Source organism: Crinia signifera, chromosome 4 (genome assembly GCF_055691185.1).
Source record: "Crinia signifera chromosome 4, ASM5569118v1, whole genome shotgun sequence".
In the NCBI taxonomy this organism is placed as follows: Eukaryota; Metazoa; Chordata; class Amphibia; order Anura; family Myobatrachidae; genus Crinia; species Crinia signifera.
The window spans coordinates 241,095,636-241,105,165 of record NC_139220.1 but is presented as its reverse complement, the minus strand read 5'-3'; the positions used below and the strand labels follow the sequence as shown (position 1 = coordinate 241,105,165).

Sequence of the window (9,530 nt, the reverse complement as noted above, 5' to 3'; positions counted from 1 at the left end):
GTGCTCTGTCACTGCGGGGAGATCACCAGCGCTGCGTCCACTCTTGAGGACATGGCAGTCCCGGACACCAGAAGTGAGGAGGGCAGCAGGGAGGAGACGGCGATACTGGGGTGAGGGTGGTGGCAGTGTGCCAGGCTGGCAGTGGCACCCCGTTCCCTATACATTATGTGTATAGGAACACTGGGACAGCCAATCAGGAGTCACCACTGCCGGACCACGAGCCCACTCTGCCCAGGTAGGGGAATGACAGGCGGCAGAGTGCACCTTGCTGATTGGAGTGCCCGAAAAAAACAGCGCTGGGGAGAAAATGGTCCCCAACATGACCCATTCCAGGAGGGACAGAATGCTCTGTTTCTGGACTCCCCTCTTAACCCTTTGAGCGGTGGGTTTTCCTGGGGCAGGAAATCTGTTATCATACCTCCCAACTTTGAGGAGTCGGATGTGGGACGGAGCTGCTGCTCGCCGCAGGCGCGTTGAAAATTCCAGGGGCGTGACCTAATTTGGGGGCGTGGCCTATACTCGTGGCTCTCCCGCGAGTCCACGCCCCCATTTTGCTGCTATGGGGGCATGACCCAGAGGCTCTGTGAGCCTCTAGCCATGCCCCCAGCCCCCTGGCTACGGGAATAGACGCTGTGCGCATGCACACAGCGTTTATTCCCCGCTGCTTAGCAGCCGACAGGGGGGGACTCCCAACAGCCCTCCCTCACCGCGGGACACTGCCTGCCGCGGGAGGGACAGCGGGACAGGCCCTGATAATCGGGACTGTTGGGAGGTATGTGTTATCAATTATAATCCTGACATTATATGGATGGACACATGTTGCTCATATATGCTTCCATCTGCTGTATGGATGACATTGCTCTTAACGACATCAGACAGGGACAAGGTTTTGTGTTTATGTTCCCTTTGTGCTTTATATATATATATATATATATATATATATATATATATATATATATATATATATATATATATATAAAATAATATATATATAAATATATATATATTATCTTTTCTTATGAAAATGTTTATCATTTGTTCATCTTTTTCAAAACAAAATGTCAGGCTATCTGCTTGTGAATCAGACTGTATGAGAGAAGAGCCAACATAAAAAAAACAATATCCAAACTATCAATTAAAATGTTTACTAATGAGGCTATGCCACAAGATTTCCTAATGATTTCACAACTAAGAAAAATAGAACATTGTCCCAATTAGCTTGTGACCAGCACTTTGTATAGTCAAACTGCTTTTACAGTATGCAAATGTGGATGATTTACATTTATTGATACGCCTCTTCACCAAAATGCCTATTCCAACCCAGGTTTTAAACACAACACTTGTCACAGCTGAGTCAAACCCCATTCACAAGAGCTAGCATTTTGGCAGGTAAACTCCTTTCACTGCACTTCTGTTCTGCTGGCACTTGGATATGACATCATCTCCAAGTGCCAAGTGATCTTACAACAGAACCCAGGCCATTCCTTATACTTCACCATTATGTGGGTCCAACCCTGGTAGCAAACTGGGTCAAATAGAGACACCAAATCGCTTCTCGGCCTTTTGGCTAAGATCAAGTGTAGTATCTGTTCTTATCAGTTGGGTCTGGACCGCCCCCCTGGCAGAGAATAGAGAAAAGCTGGACCAAACCACCTTGCTACTGAGCTGAGGACCTGAAATACCTCATGTTCTGGGCGGGTGTAAGGTCTGGCTGAGTATCTTCCTCCTGCCGTAGGGGGGGGAACACACTCTCCTATTGGTAGGGAGGGGAGAAGCATCGGGCCTAGTAGATGGGGCTCTTGTTCGGGGGTCTATAGCCTCTGAGGGAAAGTCACTCGAAAAGCCCGGTCTAGTATCCAATCCCAGGAAGATGGGAAAAGCTGGGACCGAGTAGATTGATTCTCTGGTTCGGGGGTTCCCAGTTCCCTCGGCCAGAGAGACAGCGAAAAGCCCAGCCCAGTACTCAATCCCTGGGAGAGGTGAAACGTCGGGACTGAGTAGGTGTTTTCTTCTCCTTCAGTTGGTCTATTCGGCCGCTGCGGTGGAGACTCATGGAAAAGCCCGGTGGAGTATCCATTCCCATGCCGGGGGGGCGGAAAGGGCCTGCTAGTGAGGAGGAGAAACACTTGGTCGGACGCTGACTGGCTGGCTGCCTGGAGTCCGAGGCTGCACTGTGCCCCCGGGGAATCTTGGGGGTGCCGAACATGCACGGGTGATCCCAAGTCACCTTGCACTAGTATGGCACTAGCACTGCGCACTTCCTTTAAGGTTAGCGCTTCACGTCCTTACCCCGTCCTTTTGGATGGGGTAGGACAATTTTTCACACCCCCACCCCGGCCTTCTGGCTGGGGTCTCTTTATTTATTTATTTATTTTCCCTTTCACGTTTGTCACTTTTCACGTTCTTTGTTTTTTTGTAGTTTGTCACGTTTTTTTGGGTAGTGTGGTCGACCCTTATGGGCCTTCCATTTCCCCAATGTACCGAAGCTCTCGCCTTTTGGGGAGAGCTTCGGTCCCCCGAGGACGACCCCGAGCCGCAAGGCGGAGGGAAGTCTATTGAGGGTCTCTTCAAACCTTCAGGTGCGGAGGACCCACCGTCCTAACCCTTCTGGGGGTTGAGGAATGAGGGTCTCTCTAAGCTTCGGCCAGCACTTGTGTCCGTGTTTTTATTTTAGATAAGTTTATAGATAAGTTAAGCTAAGTTATCGTTTTATGTGATGGTCTTGGGGTGTGGCCTGTGGGGATACCCGCTAGTGAGTTTAATCCAGGTAACAGGACCCAGGTTATTTATCACGGACCCTTTTTCACTTAGGCAACAGTAACCAGTTATTTCGACACCCTAATATAAAAAGTTAATTAATAAGAGGTATATTTTAACATTTGGAAAATATTTACTGTGAAACTCAAATTGGGGTCTGTTAAAGGGGTGGGACCCCTCCTCATAGGGCCTCATTCTGAGTAGGACATAGTTGCAGCCGTCCTTGTGTCATTTCCCACAGTTACATCTGTGAATTTATGATTATTCAACAACAATGCCGTTCACTGGTTTCATGGGCGAATAGGAAATTTCAATTGGCATTGGAAAAATGTTCAGAAAGTGGCCCCCTTGCACGCTCACATTGCCAGTCTGTTACTCTGCACCCTCATCTGTCCACTGGTGATCCAACAGCCATGCCAGGTCACCGGGGATCTTCACTGTGCCTTCTATTGCCAGTCCCTTTCTATCCCTGACGTTTGCACTCTAGGACTTGTGGATGCAATTTGATCATTTGATCAACCTTGATTGTATCACACTAGCATCAGAACTTTGAGCATGCAGATCATCAAGTCCTGATGCAGTGAGGGCAGTGGCAAATCTAAAGGTGCCCTTACACCGAGCCAATTTCGGGCGATTCCGCGGTCCTGTGCGCATTGGACCTGAGCCGGTGGTTGGACCTGCTGGCTGTCCGACCACCCGACCAGGGACCTCCCTCACCACGCAGTGGAGGGTGAGCAGAGTGGTCCATGGGGTTAGCAGCTCCTAGTGGCAGGGGGTCGGCAAATCATAGTGGCGGGCAGCGGGGTCTGTCCGAGCAGCAGCAGTGGCTGGGAGCTTGAAGTGGCTCTTTGCCAGGCAGCAGGCGGGATGCGGCTGCTGGATATTTTTAAATGACTGGCCTGAGGTCTCAGCCAATCAAATGGGAGGCCGCTTATTGACACACTGAGTGTGTCTGGCCAGTCATTTCAAAATATTCAGCAGCTGCATCCCACCCCGCTGCCCGGCAAAATGCGGTGACAAGCTCACAGCCATCGCCGATGCTCGGATAGACCCTGTTGCCAGCAACTATGAGCTGCCCACCCCCTGCCAGCACCTCCAGCTGGCCGGACCCCACTGCCTACCCCCTGCTGGCACAGCAGCTTTCCAGGAGTATTACATGCAATAAATCGCTTGCCATTTATTGCATGTAAAAATGTCACATCAAGTGCCAGATCGCATGTGAGCCTCCTGGGGAGCTGCCTGGGGCTCTCAAGAGCAAACTGGTCCGACTTGTCAATACCGACCTCAATACTCACACTGAATATCCTACCACCCGGCAGTGCCGGCAGAATTACTGAGCAAGAGTAATGGTAGGGAGCATGGTCAGTGGAGGGAGGTGCGGCGAGACTCCCTGATGCAGTGGAAGAAGCAGTGGCAGGCAGGTGTGACCGCTCCCTCTGCACATCTGGCCTGATTCAGACCTGTTCGCCAGCCTAGTGAATAGTCAGCGCCACCCTGCTTTTTAGAACCCACAATGTGCCAGCCACCTATAGCCTGCGGAGCAGGGAAGCTCCCACCCTGTTCTGCGTCTCCAAGACACCCCCCTTTTCCTCCCAGCGAATAAGCGCCCCCCATTCTTTTGAATAGCAGTTTTCAAATTTCCTCCTTGCCGGAAGCTCCAGAATAGTCCTTTACATTTGATAAATCGCATGTGATCGTATGTAAAAATGGCACATCAAGTGTCAAATCGCTTACAACCCTCCCAGCGATCTACCAGGGGAGTTGAAGGGAAATCAGACCCAACTTCTGTCCCTCGGACAAATCAGACCTGTGTATGGGGACCTTTATGCTAGTGCTACAGAAGTCCTACTGAATCTTGAATGTTCACTATTTGCTTGTGTTCTGTGATGGATGTTATAACTTCAAGAATATCATAACATTTTTGCTTTCATGGCATAACTCACGCTAAATGACTTAGAAAGATGGTGGTATTTGTACAGCTCTATAATTTATGATGTTATCTGTTCCCTTCAATTTATCCTGATCTCACGCACAGCAGCCCCTGTCATCTCCCTCCCTCTTCTCTGACCATAATTAAAATGTGCAATTACTATTTGAGAAATTACACTCACAGCCAACCTCTGTGATTTCTATGCTTATATATATATTCAGTAGGAACTGTTATCCTCTCCTATAAAATACATTTTTGGTTTAGAACTTCGAAGAACCACTAAACCACAGGGACAAACACATGTTTTTCAAGGGGGGGTTAGCAGGTACAGCATATTTCCACATGAGGATAATGCGGAAAATTTAGACCAGGTTTTAGATCAGCAGCAGCAGCAGGAAAATTAGATCCTGTCCAGGTTTCCTAAGTGCAGCGGCGTAGCTACGTTTTGGGCACTCCCCCCGCCGCCCATTCAAACCCCCCCCCCCCCCCAATCCCCCGCAGCCTTACCTTTCGCGCTGGTCCCGGCGGCTCCATTCTTCTGCTGAGGACCACCACAAAATGGCCACCCCCATACAGCAGACAGTTTCAGAGAACTGTGTGCTATATGGGGGCGGCCATTTTGTGGTGGTCCTCAGCAGAAGAACGGAGCCGCCAGGACCAGCGAAATAGGTAAGCCTGCGGGGGATTGGGGGGAGGTGTAACTATAGCTCCGCAGCCCCCGGTGCCCCCATATGCACAGCGCCCCCCGCGGCTGCGGTGCTATAGTTACGCCAGTGCCTAAGTGGTGTGATCTGGGATGGGCTGATTAATCAGCACCTGTGTTCTCGTGATATAAGTGTTTCCAAGGCAGAGTGTCATTGCTCTTGATGGTGGAATAGCTGCCCAAGTGATAGGCCGGAGTGTGGGCTATGGTAGGGACCACTAGGGCTTCCTGAAGTGGTTGTACTATGCTGTGACACCTGTTTGCTGCAATGCTGTAACCATTCTTGCTGTGCTGATTTACCTGGTATGCTGTCCATCTGCTACAAAAATAAAGACCAAAGACTTCATCTGACCCAGTACATGTGCTTCCTTGTCACAATATGTATTTCAAAATATAAACAGTAAATTTGGCCTCCCAATTGAAGTGTACGGAAAAATCCATTTGTATTGTTTAGAATCAGATGGTGTATTCATTTGTTACAGGAAATATGGTTGGATTTACTGGCCGTAAAAAACTCAAAATGTACGCGAGTAAATTAGCAAAATTATCATTTACGCTTGTAAATCGAATGGACAGGAATACGTGTATTCCTACCCATTCGATCTTAGTAAATTAACCCCATAATCTCCCTGAAACTAGTTTTCAAAAGTAGGCAAATATGAGGTAATATTACATTTATCAAGTAATATTTGGGGCTAAATCCCCGAAAACACTCGTTTTCGGGGGTTAACTGCAAATATCAAGTATCACCTAAATGTATTAAAGGGGGACCGCAGCAGGAATCTCCGATCCCTGCTGCGATCTCCCCTGCAGTGCCGCCGGCCGTATCCCCTATAGGTTTCTATGAGGGATGCAAAGCTGTTCGATGTATCAACATCGGGCAGCCCGGCTTCGCACCCTGGGCTATCGCCATTCTGAGATGGCGATAGCCCATTGTAGCCTATGGCTACACATCGCACTGCCCAAGCGGCAGTGCGGTCAGCGGGGTCGCGGGGGGGTCAGCGCATTACCGCGCATGTGCATACCCCCCCCCCGGCTTCCGGGTCAGGGCTTCGCAGGGATGGGCTCCTTTCAGAGCCCTGTCCCTGCGCCCTTATAATGATACATCCCGGCGGTATAGCTCGACAACACAATGCGATGTCCGGTGATGTAATCGCGCCGGCATCTCTGTATATTGATAACTGCGCCCCATAGAGAGACTAGGCTGAGGTATGGCAAGAACTTGAGGCTTGTATTGGCAGGCAGACTGAGGTGAGCTGATGCAGCAGACAAGCAGGGCACACAGGCAGAGATCTGAACCAGGGAGTCAAAGCTGGCTGGACAGGAGATCATATTCTGTCTGAGCTGAGCTGATGCAGCTGACAAGTCAGACACGCAGACAGAGATTTCAACCAGTAAGTCAGAGCTGACAGGACAAGAGAGCAGGCTGGTACAGGGCTGCCAGACAAAATAACCAACAATATGGACTAACCAATACACGGGAACACAATGAAGCATCGCATTTAACACTTGTTAAAGATAAGTCAACATTATGTCTGCAGAAATGCAGCTATTATACTCCCGATTTACAATGGGGCAGATGGAGCTGCAGCTCCAGACCTCCACATAAAAACAGGCCCATCAGCATCACAGCACGATGATCACCAGCTGGCCACATGGTTGGCCATAAATCCTAAGTAGTAAAATTGCAAATTTATTTTCCACACAAAATTACGCAATTTTTGTACTTTTATATATCTAGGGAGACATTGAGGTTTATGGTGTATGAGTTCAACACGGCTACATAGCATTGGCCTCACCACCACAGGTCCTTAAACATTTTCAGCTCCAGGCCCATGAGAGAGGGAGGTGGTGGAGGGAGCAGGAGCTTTTATGTTTGAGAAGTAGATGACTGAGGGATATGTGTCTAAAAAGTTGTTAGGCATAGTGTGGCATCCCATTCTCTGGACATGTCATGCCCTCCCCAAATTCCATCTCCATCTGGCTGTGCCCTGCAGTGTCAGTTGAGCCCCCAATCTCCATGTCCCTGCCCTCTGCCACTCATTATATAAGTGTTATTAGCCTCGACATACAATCAGGGTTGCCAGATCATTCCTTAAATAAGTGCACATATGCATTACACAGGTCCCAGATGTCATGTCAACTGTCATTACATCCAAGTTTTGCCCCAGAACCTGTGTTAAGAAAAATGTCACTGCTTATGGGATGCAGGGGCGGATCCAGGATAAAATGACAGGGGGGGCACCATGATAAAAAAGGGTTTGGGTGGGGGAGGGGCGGTGTTAGTGGTGCCAGTGTACATGCTAAGAGAGTGGCAGGAGAGGGTGGGAATGGAATTAAAAATAGGCCCTGGCATTTAAAGTACGCAGGCCCACCATGGTGACTAAAGTGAAGGATGTAGTTGTGCGCGCGCCAAAGGCGCGCTCCAGAAAAGGGTGTGTGGCCACTCAACAGGGGGCGTGTCAACACCATATACAACTTCTACACATTATGCAACAAAATACTAGACCCCATTATACTTGCCCCTTACACATGATGCCAAATGGAATGAGCCAAAATTGATATAATGCCACATGGATTGTGTCAAAATTCACATAATGCCACATGGATTGAGCCACAATTTACATAATGCCAAATGGATTGTGTCAAAATTCACATAATGCCACATGGATTGAGCCACAATTTACATAATGCCAAATGGATTGTGTCAAAATTCACATAATGCCACACGGATTGAGCCAAATGCATAAAATGCCACACGGATTGAGCCAAAATTCACATAATGCCACATGGATTGAACCACAATTTACATAATGCCAAATGGATTGTGTCAAAATTCACATAATGCCACACGGATTGAGCCAAATGCATAAAATGCCACACGGATTGAGCCAAAATTCACATAATGCCACATGGATTGAGCCAAAATTCTCATAATGCCACATGGATTGAGCCAAAATTCACATAATGCCACAAGGATTGAGACAAAATTCACATAATGCCACAAGGATTGAGACAAAATTCACATAATGCCACATGGATTGAGCCAGAATTCACATAATGTCACATGGATTGAGCCAAAATTCACATAATGCCACACAGATTAAGCCAAAATTCACAATACGCTTCATAAACAGGGACATTGTCCACCAAAGGCGCGAATTAAACATTTACACCATAATGTCCATTACATGTTAAGTTACACGCCATTATGTCCATTATGTGTTATGCCAAACACCATAATACCTATTAAAAATTATGCTACATAAGAGCAGAGAAGTGCTGCTTCTCTACATGCTCATTGCCAAGGGTTCCATGCTCATTGCCAGAGGTTCCATGCTCGTTGCCATGTGGGATTACATGCTCATTGCCAAGGGGGAATACATGCTCGTGGTAAATGGGGGACAGCCGCCGCCAGAAGTGATAGCCACTGACAGTGGCACAGCCTGGCTGTATTCAGAGCACTGCAGGTCCCGGCTATTTGAAATAATACCCCAGGTTGGTCGCTTTTACACCAGCCTAGTCCCTGCATTTTCTGGTGTGAGGGGGAGAGAAAACCACCCCTCCCCCCTTTAACCAGTTATCTCATTTAACCGGCTATATCTTCGGAACCAACTGACCCATTTACATGAGACAAGTATTATATTGAAGAACTTTTGAGTGGGCTTTGACTGATTTTGGTCCAGTGAAGCTGGAACGTTTGGTTCCAGAGTAATCTGACCTAAATTTATGAACAGCCATGAAATTACATTTCAAAAATAAAAAAAAACGGTTTACACGCAATATCTCTGGAACCGATTGACCGATTTGGACCAGCCTGGTATCATATTGAAGGCCCAGCGATTTGGAATTGAATGATATCAACCGCTTCTGTGATGCCAGGGCGGGAACTGGCAGCCATCGGAACCGGGTGGGGGTCAGAATTGACGGGTCCCATATTATCCTATGGGGAAAAAACGTTACAGGTTTGCCAGGCGATATCTCCGGTTTCCAGGGGGCTAGAGACACGGGGCTGGGCTCGTTGGAAAGCCCTGGTCCTCAGCTACAAAATAAATGACAGGGGGGCACGTGCCCGGGTGCCCCCCCCCTGAATCCGCCACTGATGGGATGTAATGACAGTTGGTATGAACTGGGTCCTCA

The 9,530-nt window shown here is 48.3% G+C and overlaps 1 pseudogene; it reads left to right on the top strand.

The window, feature by feature from the left end:
• Window positions 1-1,547: 1,547 nt before the first annotated feature.
• LOC146076290 (U2 spliceosomal RNA) lies at window positions 1,548-1,655 on the top strand (annotated as a pseudogene).
• The last annotated feature ends 7,875 nt before the right edge of the window (window positions 1,656-9,530 follow it).